This window comes from Rattus norvegicus, chromosome 7 (genome assembly GCF_021556685.1).
Source record: "Rattus norvegicus strain SHRSP/BbbUtx chromosome 7, alternate assembly SHRSP_T2T, whole genome shotgun sequence".
Taxonomy (NCBI): domain Eukaryota; kingdom Metazoa; phylum Chordata; class Mammalia; order Rodentia; family Muridae; genus Rattus; species Rattus norvegicus.
In genome coordinates, this window is record NC_141540.1 from 38,626,824 (window position 1) to 38,646,319 (window position 19,496).

Sequence of the window (19,496 nt, forward strand, 5' to 3'; positions counted from 1 at the left end):
AGACTGCCCTGCCCTAAGAAATGGACATAGTTGTTTCCCTTCGTGGGGGTGTTTTGACAGAATAATGAGTCTCTCTGATCATCAGCCTTTGATCATCCTCTGTGGTGGAACGCCCCTCTGCCAAGAGGCTTTGTTTCAAGTTTTGCTGCTGCTACTGTTCCTTCTGATTTTCAGACAGCCCTACTGCAGTTAACTTGACCAATGAACAAACATGAAAGTTTTGGGGATGGGGTAGGGGTAGGGCGGTGTGGGGGTGGGGCTGTGTTGCTGGCGACTGCTACTTTGCACAGTCTCAGCCTTTATTTTTCTGTTTCTTACCCACCAAACGCAGAGGTATATGGAGGGTGTTCCCCAGTGTTCACTGCCCCCTGATGATGTCCCATGGTGTGTGATCACACGCCTCTGTGGTCTGTTGTGGCGTTCCTACCTGAGAGATTCTCAGAGGCTCACCCGAGAACGTTCTTGGTCCCTACCCTGACTAGAACACCCAGCTACCTCCGTGGATCACTGAAAATAATTGAAGTGTCAGGCTTAGAAGGGCAGCAGCGCCTCTCGGGATGGGAAGTGCTTGGGGGAGAAGGATGTGGGGGTCCTGGAGGCAGACATGACTAGTCGAAGATGAAGAGTTACATATGGCATGGTGGGGTGTGTGGGTGGCCAGTCCCACTTCTCTCCCCTAACTGGCTTCACCCTTCAAGCCTCACCCATCGTGGCTTAGTATTTGGTCAAAAGGCTGAGGCCCCTGATTGCTGCTTAAGAAGCAGGTGTGAGGGGGTGGGGCAGTGGGAAGATGCTGGAGTGCTGCAGGAAGAGCGATTGTTCAACCAATCATCGACCGGATCTGAGGAAAGTGGGTCCCTCTGTACAGGAGTTGGAAGTACCCTGAGACCGTTCATGGCTTAAGGCTTGCCTCTTCTGTTCTATATTTGCCACTGATATAACAAAATACCCCAGGCTGAGCACTTTATAAAGAGATGGTTATGAAGCTCACGGTTTAAGAAGCTTCAAATTCCGAACAGCACAGCACCACCCCTGAAGACACTCCACCTCCAGGTACTCGCTGGCTGCCATTGGGCGCGTGCTCGCAGAAGGGTGCGAGACCAAGAACCGAAGACCAGGCTAAAGTCAGACTTTCTCTTTTAACAACAGCCTTCTAATAAGAACTACGTTCTTTCTAAAAGCAGAGAGACAGTGACTTGGTTTCCTTGCCGTAGGCACCCACCTCTAAGAGATCCCACCACCTCTGACGTTACCACTCTGGTACCAAACCTTCACGGGAACTCCCAGGGATAAACCACATCCCAGTCATGGCAAGAGGAAGGCTGGGGAGGCAAAATGGAGAGAGGTGGGAACGAAAGGCAGGCAAGGAAGATTTGTAGAGGGGGATGCCGGGTTGACACCATCTTCTGAGACCCGGTGGGGGATTCTGTCTCGACTCTGGCTTGGGTCCTGGCAGTGCGTCCAGAATTAGCCATTCTTGTTTCTCTCTGCTTGATGCTAAAAGTAGGAAATGTGGGTCCAAGCTTGGTCAGAGAATAGTCTCAGACTCAGAAGGCAAAGCACCGGCTCCATGGGGCTTCCCTGACCCTTGACCTATGTGGGGCCCTCAGTTCCTTTTCATCTTTGGCCTTTCGGGTTTTCTGAGAGGTTTTCTGAGACCCGCTCCTTTCTTCAAAGCCAGCAGGAGATAGGGGCAGCTGACTAGTTTTCTTCAGGACTCTCTCTCTCTCTCTCTCTCTCCCTCCCTCCCTCCCTCCCTCTCTCTCCCTCCCTCCCTCCCTCCCTCCCTCCCTCCCTCCCTCCCTCCCTCCCTCTCTCTCTCTCTCTCTCTCTCTCTCTCTCTCTCTCTCTCTCTCTCTCATCCCCCGTGTGATTTCTCTTATTTGAACTGGGAGCTGCTGAAACCATCAGTAACTCTCTTTCCCTTTTGAAATGCACCCCCCTGTTTCAGAGCTCCTGGCCTGATCCCAAGCGTCTTTCGCAGTTATCTGGTGGCTTGAAGCTCCTCCATCTGACTCCAGCACTTGCTTCTTCCCAAACAAGATGCTTCTCTGTGGCTGGCTAACTCAGACCCTGTTTCTGGGGGGTCACTCTCTTCCCTCTGTAGTAGTCCCTTAGCCATTTGAGACCAGGCTGATGTCAGATTTCTCCTTGACAAACACACTTCAGAAGCTTTATTCACTTGTCTATGTATAATTTGGGAGAACAAAAAAAAAAAAAAAAAAAACAGAGAAGTCAGTGCTGGCCAGTTTCATATCCACTGTCTAGAAAATTACTTAATGTTGCATGAATTTTCTTCCACTTTCTTCCTGAGGTGTTCGATGTGTGTGGGTAGGATCATTTGATGCAGGTAGAGTCATGCACATTTAATATTTAAAATGTATTCCTGCTTGGATCTCTCTTCTTCTCCAACCACTGTTAATACGGCCCTTGGCAGGCCTATCGACTCTGTGACGTTCAATAATGCTCTACTATTTAGCGGACAACCCCCTCTGGCCTAACTAGGTTTCTCTTCTGCTCTAATTAAAAAAACCCAACCAAAGTGAGGAAAGAATTTATTTGGCTCCCAGCTTAGAGTTCATTGTCAAGGAGGCTGGGGCAGCAACCTGGCAGCAGAGACCTGGGAGGAGCCTTGCTCACGGCTTGCACACCACGGCCTGCTCAGCTTGCTTTCTTATACATCCCAGGACTATCTGTCCAGAGCTGGCACCTCCCTCAATGGGCTTGGCCCTCCCACAGCCATCAGCAATCCAGAAAAACACTCCACGGACTTGCCTGCTGGCCAGACTGATGGAGGCCTTTTTAAAATCAAGACTGACTTTCTGATGAGCTTAGCTCATCAGCAAACCCCCTTCCCTTCCCCTGGTGTCACAGAATCCACAGTCTCTCACTGCTATTCCTTTTCTGGTTAATGCTCTGTGGGAGCCCTCTTCACGGGTGTTCTTCATCCTGAAAACACGCTACAGGACCGGTGCCCATCTTATGGATGAGAAAACCGAGGCTGGGAACCCCTTTCCTGATGACAACCTGGTGAAAGGCAGAGCTTAGATGTAGCCTCCTTGTCAGCTCAGAGCACAGCAGATTCTCTCCACACGGTGCTTCCCCATGACCCTCTCCGTGGAGTGGGGGATTTCTCTTCCGTACACAGGGTAGCCTGCACCCCCCTCCCCCGGAACAGTTCCAGTTCTTGTGATAAATCTAGGTGTGTTAGTCCTGGGCGAGTTTTCCTATCGGTGACCTTTGGTGAGTAATGACACCACTTGGGCCTCTGCTGGTCTTCTTGGTTCTACAGCTCTGTGATTTTGCTGCCCAACAGTGGGGACAGGCCAGAGTAGAAGGCCCATTGTTGGCTGTTACGTGTTTGGTGTCCAGGGGTGTTCACACTCGGCTCAGTAGATCACATCTGCCTGGGTGGTGCTTTCCCCCTTTGCTGTTCCGTCAGGGGTGGGGGTGCCCAGGAAAACCCCTACAGCTGTGGTACCATCTTCTTAAATGTGAAGGCACAGTTTTCCTCAGAACAGATAAGTCCCTCGAATCCCCTTGAAGTCTGAAGTTATGCCTTTTGTGGCTCACCAGCAAGTATGGGGAACTGCATGGCGTATGCCCCTCCCTGATACAGGCGCTTGGGCCTCCTGCTAAACATGATGGGTTGCTGGAAGGATGTGCTGGGGGTGGTGGGCCAGCCAGGTCAATGGTAACCATGTTTTTTCTAGCATCATTGATAAAACATAATCTGCATAGCTTCATAGCCACCGTATCCTACCCCACCGTATCCCACCCAGGCCATATCCCTGAAACTTCTGCCCAGAAAATAGGAGAGAACCAGACCTGTGCCTTTCAGAATAGATTCCACCCTGTGCAGTTTCTCTTCCCTTTTCACATAAAAGAAGAGGGTATTTTGAACTTGGTTGGGTTTCAGCTGTTCCCAGGAAGCAGACAAAGCCTTCTGCAGGCCTTTGTTGGGCTCTGAGGTAACGCGGCTCTGCAGTAGGGCCTGGTAGCTGCGGTACCGTGCCAGCCTTTCCTGCAGATGGCCTTATTTTTCTTCGGTTTCCCTGTTGGCCAGGCCTCTCCAAAATGCTGGCTGGCGTGTTTCTCTAGGTCCAGTCCTCTTAGAAACAAACAACAATGTATCTATTTGAAACTTGCTACTACTGTTGATTTTGAATGTATCTTGCTTTAGCCAGAGGGTAGCCTGGCTTTCTTCCTCTCCAGAGAAATGATCTAGAGACCTAATTTCAAAGTGTGAGGTCCCTTCAGATGGCCTTAAATGAAGGTTTGAAAGACACTTGGCTGAGTGGGTAGTGGATTGAATGGGGTTGAGCAGTAATGAAACACTAACTGGCCATGAAAAATGTCCCTGTATATCAAACCCAGGAGGGACCTAGGGTCATCTTGATGGTGCTGGTGATGGGGTGGTAATAAAAACAATGATGTCAGCATTTGTTAAGCGTTTACCACCTGCTGGATGGTCTGCAAACTCAAACAGCTCTGCTGTGTGTAGTAACTCAGTGTAGTTGCTCATGTTCAAGGCCAGAGACTTAGGTATTCAAAAAGGGTCCGAGTTAACAGTCTCGAAGACCTTGAGAGAGGTGGACTACTCATAGCTTTAAGTAGAGGGTCAGGGGCACTGAAGTGGATTTTCCTTTGTGTTTGTTTTGAAGACTTGTTTCTGCAGCTCAGGTTAGCCTGGGTTGCACCCTGTAACTTAAACAGGGTCTCAGACCCATGAGCCTCCTGCCTCAACAAGTAAATACTGGGATTACAGTTGTTACCACCACATCCAGCTCTGACGATACTGTTCTTGATAAATAAGGTGGAAGATACTTTTAAAAAACGGAAAAGGTTGATTTTCCTCTCTGTGACACCCTGAGGTCTGCCTCTGGTGAACTCGACCCACTATATTCATTATAAACAAAGAGAACTTTTGTCAATGTGTAATTTACCCATCAAAAATCATTCCTTCTAAAGTCAGCGATTATTTTTTTTTTTAGTGGATTTTTAGAATCGTGCATCTGTGTATTCCATGTCTAGACGTAGATGGCACTGAAGAGAATTACCTAGTGCACACCTTCCGGCAGCCGGCTCCCACCGCGGCCAACCAAGAAGGTTCTGATGGGTTCACCGTTTGTCTTAGGGTTTCATTGTTGTGAGAAGACACCACGACCACAGCAGCTCTTATAAAGGACAACATTTCATTGGGCTTGGCTTACAGTTTCAGAGGTTCAGTCCATTATCATCATGGCGGGAAGCGTGGCAGCATCCGGGCAGACATGGGCTGGAGGAGAAGCTGAGAGCTCTACATCTTGATCCAAAAGCAACAGAAAAGGACTGTCTTCCACACTTGCCCAATATGCTCAAAGCACCTTCACAGTGACACACTTCCTCCAACAAGGCCACGCCTACTCCAATAAGGACACACCTCCTAATAGGGCCCTTCCTTATGGGCCAGGAGTTCAAACGCATGAGTCTATGGGGACCAAACCTATTTAAACCACCACACCCTTCATCATGTAAAAATGTGCCGGGAGAGGCTTCAACCCCAAGGCCCCTTTCTACCAGCCTGGAGACACACAGTTATGCTCAGAATTAGAAACTTACCTAGAGCCGCTGATGGATGGGGCCTAAATTGGTAGAGCATGTCTGCGCCCTCTGTGGGCTCCCAGGCATTCCCAGCTAGAGAGAGCTTTAACAGCCAATTTTTGAGACGTATTAAGGTTTAGAGTTTATTTCACGTAAATATTTTATTTATAGGGCCTGTAATTAAATTTTCACCCGTTGGTGATATCATATGGCTGGAGCGCCTTAAGTCTTCCCTTCTACTGATTCTGTTCTGTTGAGTGGTTCATATTTAACTTGGATTCTAGGCGTAGAGCTAGTCTGGTCATCTCTTCAGATTATGTCATTTCGTGCTCATCTCCCATCTACACTTCAGATGTGGTCTGACAGGGAGCATTGCTGGGCCTGCCAACCCCTTTCATGTGCACAGGACTATGTGGCTGGCAGGTACTTAGCACCCGCCTGTGCTGTTGACATTCTCCGGGTCTACAGTTGACCGAAATCCTGTCTCTTTTTTGACTCCTCCAGACTTTAGTCAAGGCATCCCTCCAGTATCTATGCTACAGCATTCCCGTCTTAAATTACCAGGCTTCATATTCAATATGATAACCAATGATAATGTTAATGACTTGTGTCTTTTGAAAGTTTGCTATTTTTATCTTACTGGGTTTTCCCCAACATTTGTCCTTGGTATCACTTTGAATGTTGCTTCTTCTCTTTCCTCCATTTTTCTGCTCATAAAGAAAGAAATCTGCATATTTAGTTCTTACCTGTACCATGTCCAGGTCTCTGCACCTAAATGTATTTTGATTTTGGCTAGTCCATAATGACACAGGCATGTAGGAGGCAGGTCCAGCTGAGGATGGGTGGTATTAAAACTACCCAGCTTTTTTTCTTTTTAAAGCAATGTGGGGAGTGAGGATGTGTGTGCACTATGTGATATGTGTGTGTGTGTGTGTGTGTGTGTGTGTGTGTTGATGTGTGCATATATGTGGTCATGTGTGTAGTGTATGTGTGTATGATTTATGCATATATGTGGTATGTGTGTGCAGTCATCTGCATTGATGTGTGCATATATGTGCTCATGTGTGGTCATGTGTGTGTGCCTATGTGGTGCAGTGTGGTGTTGTGTGGGCATACATGTGGTCATGTGTGTGAATGTGTGTGGTATATGTATTGATGTTTGCATATATATGATCCTATTTACATATGTGATGTGTGTTTGCACATGTGTGTATGTGTTTGCATATATGTGGTTGTGTGTGTGTGGTGGTCATGTGTGTGTGTGTGTGGTGGTCGTGTATGTCTGTGTGTGTGTATGGGGTGGTTGTGTGTGTGTGCGTGTGTCTGTTTGCACATATGTGTGTGTATGTTTGCACATATGTGGTCGTGTGTGTGTGGTGGTCATATGTGCATATGTGTATATGTGTTTGCACATGTGTGTATGTATGTGTGTGTGTACTTGCCTATTCATGTGCATGCATGTGGAGGCCAGAGGTTGACTTCTGGAATCTTCCTTTATCACTTTTCACTTTATGTTTTGAGACAGAGTCTCTAACCCATCTGGAGATTGCCATTTTTGACTAAACTGGCTGGCTGACCTCTCACCCCTGGCTCTGGGATGACAGGTTAACACTGCTGTGCCTGTTTTTCATGTACGTTCTGGAAACCTGAACTCACATCCTACCTGGACTTTACCTACTAAGTCATCTTCTTAGACCCTAGATTCCACCCACTCCCCAAGCTGAGAATTGAACTTAGGGCCTCACACATGTTAGTCAAGTGTACTACCGCTGGGCTCTAGCCCCAGTCCCAGATTTCTTCTTATTTCCTCCTGTCCCTCTGGTCCCAGAACAACATGGGACACCATCGTTCCTTTCTGATGGTTTGTGGGACATGTCTGGTTTTTCAGGCCTTTGCCCAGCGTGCATTCGTAGTGAGGATTACAGAACCACTCAGATCCGTTAGGAAAAAGTGACAATGACTTAAACAAAATAGGTGGGAAAAAAGGTGGAGGTAAATTGTCATTTTAAAAAAAATCTGTAGAGATTGCCACCTTTCTTTAATCCCAGCACTTGGGAAGCAGAGGCGGGAAGAGCTTTGTATGTTTGAAGCCAGCTTGGTCTCCATAGTGAGTTCCAGGCCAGCCAGGGCAACAGATTGAGCCCCGGTTTTAAAAACTCTGCATTAATTACCCAACCCTTATATTTTATTTTTCAGTCTGCCTGAGTATTTTCAAATCTTTAGGCTTTGTTATATCTTATCAACTCAGCTCCCTTGATCACTCCTCATAAGAGAGGAGATTTTTTTTTCTTCTTAAAAATGTCGTAGTTTGAAGTGCCAGGGTGGAGGGATACCCGGGGTGCGAGGGCACCTACCTGCTCAGAGGAGAAGGGAGAGGGGGGGAATAGGGGAAGGATGGTGGCCAGGGGTGACCAGAGAAATGCAAACGGAAGCACAAGAGCAGATTAAAAAAAAAAAAAAAGAAGTGCTGTCGGGGGTGGGGAGAGATTGGAGTCCCACTTCCTGGTGCTCCTCACACCCCCGACCCTCCACCCCCCAACCCCTCATCCTCCCCACCCCCTCCCCCTCTCCCACGCTCACTCCTCCAGCCCTGTCGGCGAGCACTGTGGAAAAGAGGTCTGTACTTCCTCAAAATGCTAAACATAAATTTACCACACGTCCCTGCATTGTATTAGGTACAGAGCCTCGAGAAAGGAGCACAGACCCATGTAAAAACGTGTGCCGTCAGCAGTCTTTCCCTGGTTGGAACTGTAGATTGGCGAATATTTCACCGTAGTCCGTGCGTGACGGTTCCGCTTTGTGGATGCTATCTCTCTCCACGTGACCTTTCTCACTGCCAGGACCAAGTAGCTGACAGGAAGTTGCAGAAGGGGAAGGTTTTGGCTTGTGGATCAAGGGAAACATGGTGGCTAGGAAGATACGGTGGTTCGACACTGTCTGCCCGCATGGAGGCAGATAAGGAAGCAAGAGAGAATTGCCCATGTGGAGCCCAGCTGCCTTTGGCTTCCCATTTTGTATTCTGTCCAGGAACTCAGCCCATAGGAGGGGGTTGCCTGCCTTCAAGGTGCGTCTTATACTCCTCAGTGAAAATCCCTGGAAACACCCTCAGACACCAACCCAGAGATACACCTCACTAATCCATGCCTTCTGTAGCCCTTAGTCCAACGAGGCTGACCGCTGAAGCCAACCATTATAATTCCCTTTGCACCAAAGTTTTTAATTTTGTTGAAATCTGATTCATCTATTTTTTTTCCCCTGTTGTGTCTCGGGTTTTGGTTCTGTATGTGTGTGCTAAAATTATTAGGTCGTTTTTTATTCTGAGCTAACTATTTACCGTAATATGCTAGAGGCGCTAGCTGTGAGGAATTGCGTAATTAAAACCTTTGTTACTGAAGAGTCAAAGCTTACATAACTCTGAGGTTCACGTGGTTGATGGCTCCCCTTATTTACCTTTCAATCCCTCCCCTACCTGCACTAATGAAGATACTAAAACCCAGCCTTTTGACTGACTCTAGAAGGCTTTTTTTTTTTTTTTTTTTTTTTTTTTTTTTTTTTGCTAAAATCTAAACCGTGTTCTATTCAGGCTTTAAAGATAGACCTGACTTCCGCTTACGTCTTCGTTCCACTTACTCTGCGGCCTTTCTCTAAGCTTTCAAAGCTCTGGGAACTCAGCTGCCGATCTGTAAGAACACACAGCACACCTCTTGGAGACCTGGTGCTGAGATGGCATATGCGACTCTAGGCACGAATAGCCATTACTCTGTGTGTCAGTGAACTTACCTCAGGTCTCCCTCGGGTTAGACTCGAGTGATGCTCATCCTTTGCTGCCTCAGGGGTGCGTGCAAAGATGGCCAAGCAAGTAGTGTTTCTGTTTAGATGGTCGGGGACCCTTTCCATCTGTCTGGGTAGATATCCTGAAGAAGCAAGAGGGAGCTCTTGTGGTGCTGGCAATCCCAGGTTACACAGAGTAGACTAGGTGCCCGGAGCTAGGGGTCTGCGGCTCCAGGGTTTGGAGACCACAGGTACTCACGCTGTGGGGCCCTGAGCCCAGCCTTTGCCAGTTGTTACAATCATCAGCATGAATCACCATCGATTCACATCTGCAGACAACCCCTGTTGCTGTTACAGCCCCTGGGTGCACCTCAAGTTTGAGACTTATAGCTCCTGAAGCCACTGGTGTTGCCCTACTATGGCCACAGTGGTATTCCTGCCACTCTTTAGGTTAGCAGCTTAGGCAAGACCACCTAGAGAAGTCTTTTATGGGGGGCTTATCCTGTAACACCCCAGGGCAGCAAGGGTAGATAACAGCCATATCTACCTACAGTTCCAGGGGCTCCTACACCCTCCTCTTGCCTCTGTGGGCATTAGATTCACACAACACCCCCACATACAGGTCAACAAGACACTCACACACATTAAACAAGTCTTTAAAACAACAACAGTAACAACAAAAGTTTTGAATTGTACTGCAGGGGTTTGTGTGCACCAGTCATAGGCCTTTTGCAGGGCTTGTGAGGAACTTGTCTTCCTCTCTCTGGGGTAACGAAAGGCTGCAGGGTCATGTAGAGTTCACTCAGGCTTGTCTTCCTCTGGGTGCTGCTTTCTAAGGCCAACAAACATGTCTGGAGTGGTCATGATGGGGGTGTGTCGTCAGCTAGGTTATGTAGAGGTGTTTCATAGCTGCTGGAGTTTCTTCAGTGGGATTATAAAGTGTCTGGACTCAACGGACAGTCTCACACTCAAGGACACCGGGAAGGGCTCATCAGGTAGTTCACCCTTGTCAGTTTTAACCACTCACAGAATGCAATGAAAGCATGTTTGCAGTTAGCCCTTTAAAAAGCTCAATAAAGAACTAACATTTCTTTTTGTTGTTTCTTTGGGTTTTACTCAACCCAGGCTGGCTGAGAGCTCACTGTACAGTCCAGGCCAGTCTCACACTCAGAGTCCTGCCTCTGCCCTCTGCCCCTGCCCCTGCCCCCTGCCCCTGCCCCTGCCCCCTGCCCCTGCCCCTGCCCCTGCCCCCTACCCCTGCCCCCTGCCCCTGCCCCTGCCCCCTGCCCCTGCCCCTTCCCCTGCCCCTGCCCTGTGTGCTGAGATTACAGGCAGAGTTAGTAATGCTTAATAACTATCTTTTGAGAATTAACTCCTCCCAGATTGACTCTCCAACTTCCTATACCCTCTCAACTCGTGCCTTTTTTTAAAAAATCACCCACTTAGTCAATTTGTGGGATCCATATATTCAGGGGTATGAGGTTATCCACTGGAGTGCAGTTGACCTAACAGGGCCTACATCCTTGAGAAAAACCAGTATCCCCCTCCTCAGAAATCATCGTCAGAAACCAACAGCTCCTTAGTTAGGATCGGGGACTCTTGGTCGCCTTCCTCCATGCTAGGATGTTGATTGGCTCGTCTCTGATCTGTTTTCCTAAACCTGATTACTCCCTGCTTCCTTTGATAAAGAAAATAACTATTTTTCAAAACATCAGGGAAACCTTTCTTGGTCCCTGGCCATCTCTGTTTTTGTGGAATTCATGGAGATGGGACGGAATGTCTGGGCGCGGAGCCCGTGGTGGTGAGCTTGCGATCATGGAGTAAACAAAACTAGATGAGTTTCTAAGGAAGGCCTGGAGGGGGCCCTGGCACTTCTGTATGTGAGTAGATGTTGTGTCTTCTCTTGTGGGAAGCACAAGGTTGTTTCCCACAATCGCTTGACTGGAGCACGTTGCATTGCCAGGGATCCTGGGGACAGACGGTCATCAGGGCACCCACTGGGGAATTGCTGAGCTGAAAGATTAGTGATCTGAGAAACAGGAAAAGACCCACGGTTGGGCGGTGTGAACGAAGCAATTTTGCAAATACTTCTGCTTTTTGTTTCTCGGTGATTATTTTTAACTGGAACAGTGTCATCTGAAGCTTCCACAGACTCATGACTCCAAGTGCACGAAAAGTAGCCTGGATCTCACAGACCTAGAACTACACCATCTGCCCTGAAGAGAAGGTAAAAATTGCTCTCTGGTTTCCATTGGTTTGTTTTGTTCTTCAGGAAGATGCTAGCGAGGCCGCTGGCTTCGTTCTTTCTGGCGAACACTTTAGGGTTTGGTAGATATCTATTTTTGTTTTAAAGGGTCATTCCAGTAATCAACTTGCAAGCACTACTGTTACATTGGGAATTTATCCATGGCTTCTAGAAGGCATCTCAAGGTCAGAGGGCAAGGCTGTCTGTTCAGGAGGTGGGTCGTATGTGCATCTTACTCCTATGAATACTTCTCTGGGTACCTTAACCATGCGAGCTTTTATTTAATTTGATATACCTGAGTGTCAGTTAGAATAGTAGAAAGTATTGATAATTAACATTTCTTAAGGGACCACTGTGAGCTCGGCACCTGTGCTAACCACGTAACCCTCTCAGAAGTGCATTGCGTTTGTTAGCTGTGCCTTTACTCTTGTTTTTTCAGTGGGGAAATAGAGTAGACCTTCCATCATCATGATGGCAAGCATTAGCGGTTGGGCCAGCATTCCTAGTAGGGCACAACAAGCTACATTACACTTGAGATTGGCCTAACCTCCTTGGTGGTGTGTGAAATATAGTTGGTTTTCAGTTATTCTTTGATCATGCACACACACACACACACACACACACACACACACTCACGCACACACGCACGCACGCGCGCGCACACACACACACGATTTCTTAAATATTCAATTTGAAAAAGAGCTAGATGAGGTCTCATTTGTCTTCCAGACTGGCCTCAGCCTCTCGAGTGCCAAGAAGCCCATTCCTAGTTTGAACGTTTTAGACATCAGTAGATATGAAACGAAGTCCACTTGTGTATAGAATCAACCATTGATTTTTTTTTTTAGGCAGTTTGTGGGATTGGTGCTTGGAATGCAAAGGCCTTGGAGCCTTGGTCCCCATGCTCTCATAGAGATGCCATCAAAGAAGGAGGGGAAAAGCACTTCTAACAGTTAACATTCCTGAAGTCAGTCCTGAAGACACAGAAAATAGTTTCTCGCATCCTAGTTTTAAAGTCTGATGGCTTCAATAGGAGACGCCCTGCTTCTTGGGTGACTAGGCTGTTGCCCAGTACTGACAAGTTTACCCAGAGCTCTCGGGTGCAGGCTCTGGGGTACAGTTGCTCCAAGATGTAGGCTTCTCACTGAGTACTGTGTGAAGGGTACCCACAGGGTCCCTTGATCACCTTAAATGCCTCTGCAGGGCAGGCTCAGGGGTGGGGTACATCTTGTAACACAAGAGAGGCAAGCCCCCACTAGAAGGATAGTCGTCTTGTGATAAATAGGGCCCTAACACATTAGGTCCTGATAGGACTCCTTCAACATCAGAGGCTTGGATTGTGCATGGTAAGAATCCAACCAGGGACATGGAAAGTGGTTTGCTCACATGAGGCCCTGACCACAGTCCTATGCTTCCTTGGAGAGATCAGCTTTAGCGGCAAACAGAGAAAGAGTAGCCACAAGCCATCTCTCTGGGAGAGAAACATAGGCTCACTTTTAGTTGGTGGACAGAGATCTGGAACCTTAGGGAGTCTGGAGCTAACAGCTCATCTGTGTCCTGGAACGGCCTCTTCCTTTAGGTGATGCGCTGTCCAGATACATTGTGCGTGCATGCGTGCTTGCATGTATGTGTGATTTGTGTGTGTGTGAGTATGCGCGTATGTGTGGGGGGAGGGGTCTGAGGGTCAGACTCAGGGCCCTGTGGTCTCATGTTTGCTACCACTGAGTCAAACCTCTGCCTGGGGTGTGGGTGCTATTTCATAACCAATGAAGTCTTGTAGATAAGATCATTGGCCAAAAGAAATGTCCAGAGATTCTGTTTTGAGAACTATATCTTGGCTGCTCCCAGTCTGGATGGTGTTCTGAGTCAATCACACCCCTAACCCAATTCAGTATTATTACAGCCCTGTGAGGTATGCACCCGGGCCTACAACCAACAGCAGAAACCAAAGCACAAAAGATGGCGGATGACTTGTTTTAACCAAGACTAAAATCGGGATGTCTGGTTTGGAGGGTAGTGGCTTGCTTTCTGCCTCGGACAGCAATTTAACTAAGTCATCCTGGGAAGGGAGAGAATTTGAAAGTCGTCTAGACACACAGAGTGGATTGAACACAGAAGCAAACATAGTACTTCAAAATCTTGTTTGAAATAGCGGTAAAGCTGTCACCCCTGGATGTTGTCAGGAGCCTTTGAGCTGGTTTTAGCTTCTGTGTCGCTGGCCTACGGAGAAGACTGAGGTGCAAGACAACCTCGGGGTCTCGCCCTTCCCCCACACTTCAGTGCACCGCCACACAGCCTGTGCAAGTGTTCTGGGTTGTGTGTGTCTCTGCGTGTGTTTGTGTGTGCAAGTGTACATGTGTGAGTATGCTTACATGCATGTCGATGTCAGAGGGCAACTTCGATGCTGCTTCTTGGGCACTGTCCACTTTATCTTTTGGAAAGATTTATCTTTATTTTATGTGTATGTGTGTTTTACCGCATGTGTGTATGGGCACTGTGTGTTTACAGTGCTTGAGGAAGCCAGATGGGTCCTCTGAAACTAGTTACAGACAGCCATGAGCAGCCAGCCAAATCTGGATCCTCTGAAGGGCACTGCTGAGCCATCTCTCCAATCCCCTTTTAATCTTTGAGTCAGGATGTCTTGTTGGCCTGAAGTTTGTCAGGTAGGCTAGGTGGTCTAGCCAGCAAGCTCCAGGGATGGCGATGAGCCATCTCTCCAATCCCCTTTTAATCTTTGAGTCAGGATGTCTTGTTGGCCTGAAGTTTGTCAGGTAGGCTAGGTGGTCTAGCCAGCAAGCTCCAGGGATGGCGATGACAATGATGACAGTGATGATGATGATGATGATGACAATGATGATGATGACAATGATGATGATGATGATGATGATGATGATGACAGTGATGACAATGATGATGATGACGATGATATGACAATGATGATGACAGTGATGATGATGATGATGATGATGACAGTGATGATGATGACAGTGATGATGATGATGATGCTATGATGATGATGATGATGATGATGATGACAATGATGATGATGGCAATGATGATGATGACGATGATGACAGTGATGATGATGATGATAATGACAATGATAATGATGACAATGATGATGATGATGATGACGACGACGATGACAGTGATGATGATGATGACAATGATGACGACGATGATGACAGTGATGATGATGATGATGCTATGATGATTTATTATGAGCACGGCACCAAGCATGGCTTTTTTACATGGGGGTTTATGTTCTGATACTGATATTCTGTATCAATAGCAACGACAGAAAGACAAACTCTGATTCTGGTTTAGAAGAGAAAATTTTCACAACTAATCGCACTATTACTTTGATGGAGAGTTTCCCTCCCCGCCCCACAAATCAAAAAATATTGGTTAAACTGTCTTTGTCCTAGATAAGAAATTGGTTAATTAATTAGATTGTAAGATTCAATTTTTTATATGTATTTCTATTGCTGTAGACATCAGTAGAACTTGGCTTGTGCCCCAGAGTGCCTTTGATGATGATAATAATATTATTAAAGCTAATATTAGAGTTTTCATAAGCACATGAGCTATTCTGAGCACTTTGCATTTATAACTTATAAACTCTAATGACTTTGATAGCCAAAGTACTGAGAAATATTGTTAAGCAAAGGAGGGGCTATCCCTGAAGGAAAAGGAAAGGAAAACTTCTTTTTCTTACTCTTTTGTCTGTCTGAAATGTTCCCTTCTGTATCTTGGTTCCCTTGGGAAAGGTCTAGTTGTTGTTGTCATTGTTGTTGTTGTTACTCTCATTAATAGTACTACTATTACTACTACTACTACTACTACTACTACTACTACTACTACTACTACTACTATTAATTTTCTAGCTCAGCTAAGATAAAGTTGATGCCATTTGAGGTATTCTAGTCTTTGGTTTCCCCACAACAAAACCCTATTTCTTTCACAATTTGTCATAACGTTAGCATCTTAGATAGAAAGAAAACCTATGAGACTTCTAAGAAAGAAAAACATAAAAAAACTTATTAGATTAATATCGTCAATGGCTTTCACATCTGTACCACACATTCCCAATCCATTTCTCCTCCTCTACATGGCTGCTGACACAGGCTAGAGGCTTCATAGATTTCATGCTTGTTGAAAGGGATCCTGGTTTTGTTGTTGTTGTTGCTGCTGCTGCTGCTGCTGCTACTGCCGCCCTCCTCCTCCTCCTCCTCCTCCGTTTCCTCCTCTTCCTGCTCCTCTCCCTTCTTTCTTCCTATAGCTTTGAGCTATTCTAGATGCTTCTCATTTTAAAATAAAGTACTGCCTCTATCTTTTCTTGGAAAGCGTGTGTAGTGGTGATGAATCCTTTCAGATGTTATTTACATAGAAATGTCTGATGCTCTTCTCTTTCTCTCACCCCTTCTTTCTTCCTTAAAGAAAGAAAGTAAGACAAGTTCTTACTCTGTAGTTCCAGCTGACCTGGGACTCACTATGTGGACCAGGCTGGCCCCAAACTCACCAAGATCCCCCTGCCCCTACTCCCCAAGCTCTGGATCAAAGGTGTGTGTCATCTGCCTTGCCTGTCTTTCCTTTTATTAAAGGGTTGGTTTTTCCAGATGCAGAATTCTTGCTTAACTTTTTAAGAATTCTCTTTCAGGTTTCTACCCTGCATGGTTTCTACAAGAAGTCAACCATTAATCTTACTGAGGATTCTTTGCACATAAATAGCCACTTCTCTTTTGATTTCAAATTTTTCTGGTTTGGATTTATCCTACTTGGAGTTGGAGTTCACGCAGAGGTTTCTTTTGTAGCCCTGGCTATCCTAGAACTCACTCTGTAGACCAGGCTGTCTCAGAGGTCTGCCTGCCTCTGCCTCTCGAGTGTTGGGAATAAAGGCATTCAGCTTTTCTTTCCCTTTGGGTACGTGTCCGTGTACATCAAATCTAGGTACGTTTTTGACATTTTTGTCTTCAAATCTCCCTTTGGCCTCTTGTAGGTTTCCTCATGCACATACTGGTTTTGTCTACTTTTCTCCATTCTTTTGTCTTTCTGCTTCTTAAATTGGATCACTTGTGCAGTCTTTTCCAAGCTGCATGCTCTGTCTCCTGCCTGTGCAGGGCGGCCTTCCATTTTAGTCATTGTGCTTAGCAGGAATTTCTGTCTGATCGATATTCTCGTTAAGTTTAGCCCCGTGTTCCAGGTCTCCTTCAGTTCTCCGATAGCTACCTTTAACTAACCAGACCCCTAGCAGAGTCTGGAAGCACAGATCCCACTCAGCTGTGTACCCTTCTGACTTAGCATAGATCACTGCACTGCACTGCAAGAGACCGACTGAGGGCTGACATAACTGAAGAGCTAGGGACAGGCAGTGCAAACAATGTGGATACTTTGCACAAAGGGATGAATGACTTGTGTCTTAGACAGGGTGGGGCAAGTGAGGAAAGATTCTAGTATTCGATTCAGAATTCCTATTCAGATATTCCATTTACAATTATAAACCGACTCCTTATTTTTGGTATTCTATATTTAATATTTCCAGACAGCAATTAACTACAGGTAACTGAAATTATACTTTAAGAGAAACTGCAGGTAAGGAGGCCACTCCCACAGATGTTGACTTAACATCTGGTCGATGGTTGCACTTTCTAGGTTGCTTTTTTTTCCCTCTATAAATGACCATATCTCCCTATAGCAGGAGTCAGCATTTTTTTTAACTGAAAACCTGATTGTCGGCGCATGCGCCGCCACGGTACCGAGAACCACCGAGAACCGGGCGTAGGCCTGCGAGGTTTAAGAAAAAACACATACTTGGGTCATTGTGTTATGAGAGTGCCAAAGCTTTTACTGAGGTTCACAGAATATATACCCCAAGTTTACTGGGTGGAGAATTCCAGGAAGCATAGTGGAAAAACAGGCTTATGCCCCCAGGAACAAAAGCAGGAACCGACTCAACAGTGTTACACCCCCTCCCCCCAGCATACCCCCCCCCAGGTGTATCACCCAGGTGTACCACCCAGGTGTACCACCCAGGTGTACTGCCCAGGCCAAACAGAAAGATCAGGGCATTCCTTATTAGGAACAAAAGGCTTCCACATGCATCAGCAAGGCTAAGCAGGGATTAAACACTGCCGGGTCCCAGGAGGGTCTGACACCTGACATTCTTAGTACTCTTATATGGTGACTCTAGAAATCTTACTTTCCCACTATTTGGAGATTTCTTGGGATGTTGTTGTTGTTGTTGAAGGCTGATGCTTATTGTTGTGACCTTGCTAACTGATATCTGTCACTGTGTGTTCTTGTTTTTTGTGGTCACTGAAGTTTCTGTTCTGTTATCTCTGTGGCTGGCCAGTGACCTTCTTAAATGTCTGTCTCCAAGAGGGGAAAACATGGGGGATTTATTTTTTAAAATTTCCCAGTAGCTGTTAGGGGAACTCAAACCGAAGTAAGCATCTGGGTCAGCCAATCAAGAGGCACCGTCAAAACACATGACAAAATTTTAGAAGGAAGGGTCCCATTGCCCACCCCGGCACCCATCATTGCCCACCCCGGCACCCACCAATGTTCTAGGATGGTTCCAGTTCTCTGTGAGTGTGAGGCCAGCCTGGTCTACATAGTAAACTCCAGGAGAGCCAGGGCTATGCAGAGAGACCCTGGAGGGAGGGAGAGAGTGGGGAGGGAGGAGGGAGCGAAGGAGGGAGGGAGGAAGGCAGGGAGGGAGAACAGAAGGAAGGAAGGAAGGAAAGAAGGAAAGAAAGAAAGAAAGAAGGCAAGAAAGGGAAGGGTCTAGTTTCACTTTTTTCCCCCATCCGAATATCCAGTTCATCTCCCATTTATTATAGAGATACCTTTCCCCTGTTATCTGTGTTGGACCTCTTTATCCAAAAATTATTTCTCTGTACATGTAAGCATGATTTCCTCTTCTCTAGTCTCTCTGTTTTTGTTCCTTTATATTTCCTTTATCTTCATTCCTTTTGTCTACTCATTCTTGTAACTTTTGTTTGCTGGTTGGCTTTGAGATAATGTCTACGGAGCCCAGGCTGGCTTCAAACCTGTGTTGATCGTGCTTGAGGTCTAGGACAGCCGCTCGCACCACCGTGTGTGGCGCTATTTTAATTCCTGTGCCTTTGCCATATAATGTGAAAGCAGGAAGCATGGTTTCTCCAGTTTGCTCCTGCTCAAGACTGTTGTGTTGTTGTGTTAGTGGCTTTTCTTCCTTCAGTGACGCAGCCTCCGGCAAAAGCCCCTTCAGAAAGGGTTTATTTCCATTCATAATTTATGTCCATCCATAATGGTGGGGGACATCGAGATGACAAGAACTTGAGACGTCTGGTCACACAGCATCTGTAGCCAGGGAGTAGAGAGCAATGAATGCTTGTGTCCAGCTTCCTCTCTTCTCTGTATTTGATCTGAGACCGTGCAATGGTCCCACCCATATTCAGGATGACTCTTCCCACCTCAGTTAAGGTGATATTTAGGGGGTCTAGGCAGGTATCTCTTGTGGTTCTATGTGCTTTAAGCCTTGTTTTGGTCTGTTTAAGTCATTGGCATTTTGATATGCATTATATTGAATCTGTGGGTGGTTCGAACACTTGACAATGTGGAGTCTTCCAGATCAAGAACACAGACTATTTACCGGTCTGTTCTTTAATTGCTTTCGCTAAGGCCCAATAGTTTTCACTTACAGAAAATGTCTGTGCTTGAAGGACATTTGCTTTTCCCAGTGATGGGCATCGAAGCAGCAGCCAAAGTTCTCTTCCTTTCTGGTTTCTTTTTGAAGTCCTTTTCTTCCCAGTGATCAGAGGAGGGGAAGAGACACCTAAAGTGGAAAGCTTACAGAAATGCTGGACCGGCTGCAACAGGAATCAGAACAAAAGGGCCAGAGAAGGGAGGACAG

The 19,496-nt window shown here is 46.5% G+C and overlaps 1 protein-coding gene across 9 annotated transcripts in view; it reads left to right on the forward strand.

Moving 5' to 3' along the window:
- Positions 1 to 19,496, forward strand: part of Tmcc3 (transmembrane and coiled-coil domain family 3) — a 314,545-nt gene that overhangs the window by 65,930 nt on the left and 229,119 nt on the right. For 2 of the 9 annotated variants that reach the window (XM_087557181.1, XM_087557186.1), the window contains exon 2: positions 11,485 to 11,581. The exons of 6 other annotated variants lie outside the window; for them this stretch is intronic. The gene's annotated coding sequence lies outside the window, so the exon portion shown is untranslated. Of the gene's footprint in view, positions 1 to 11,484; positions 11,582 to 19,496 lie in introns of those variants that run through there. One more of the 9 variants, XM_087557193.1, reaches the window with a different exon arrangement.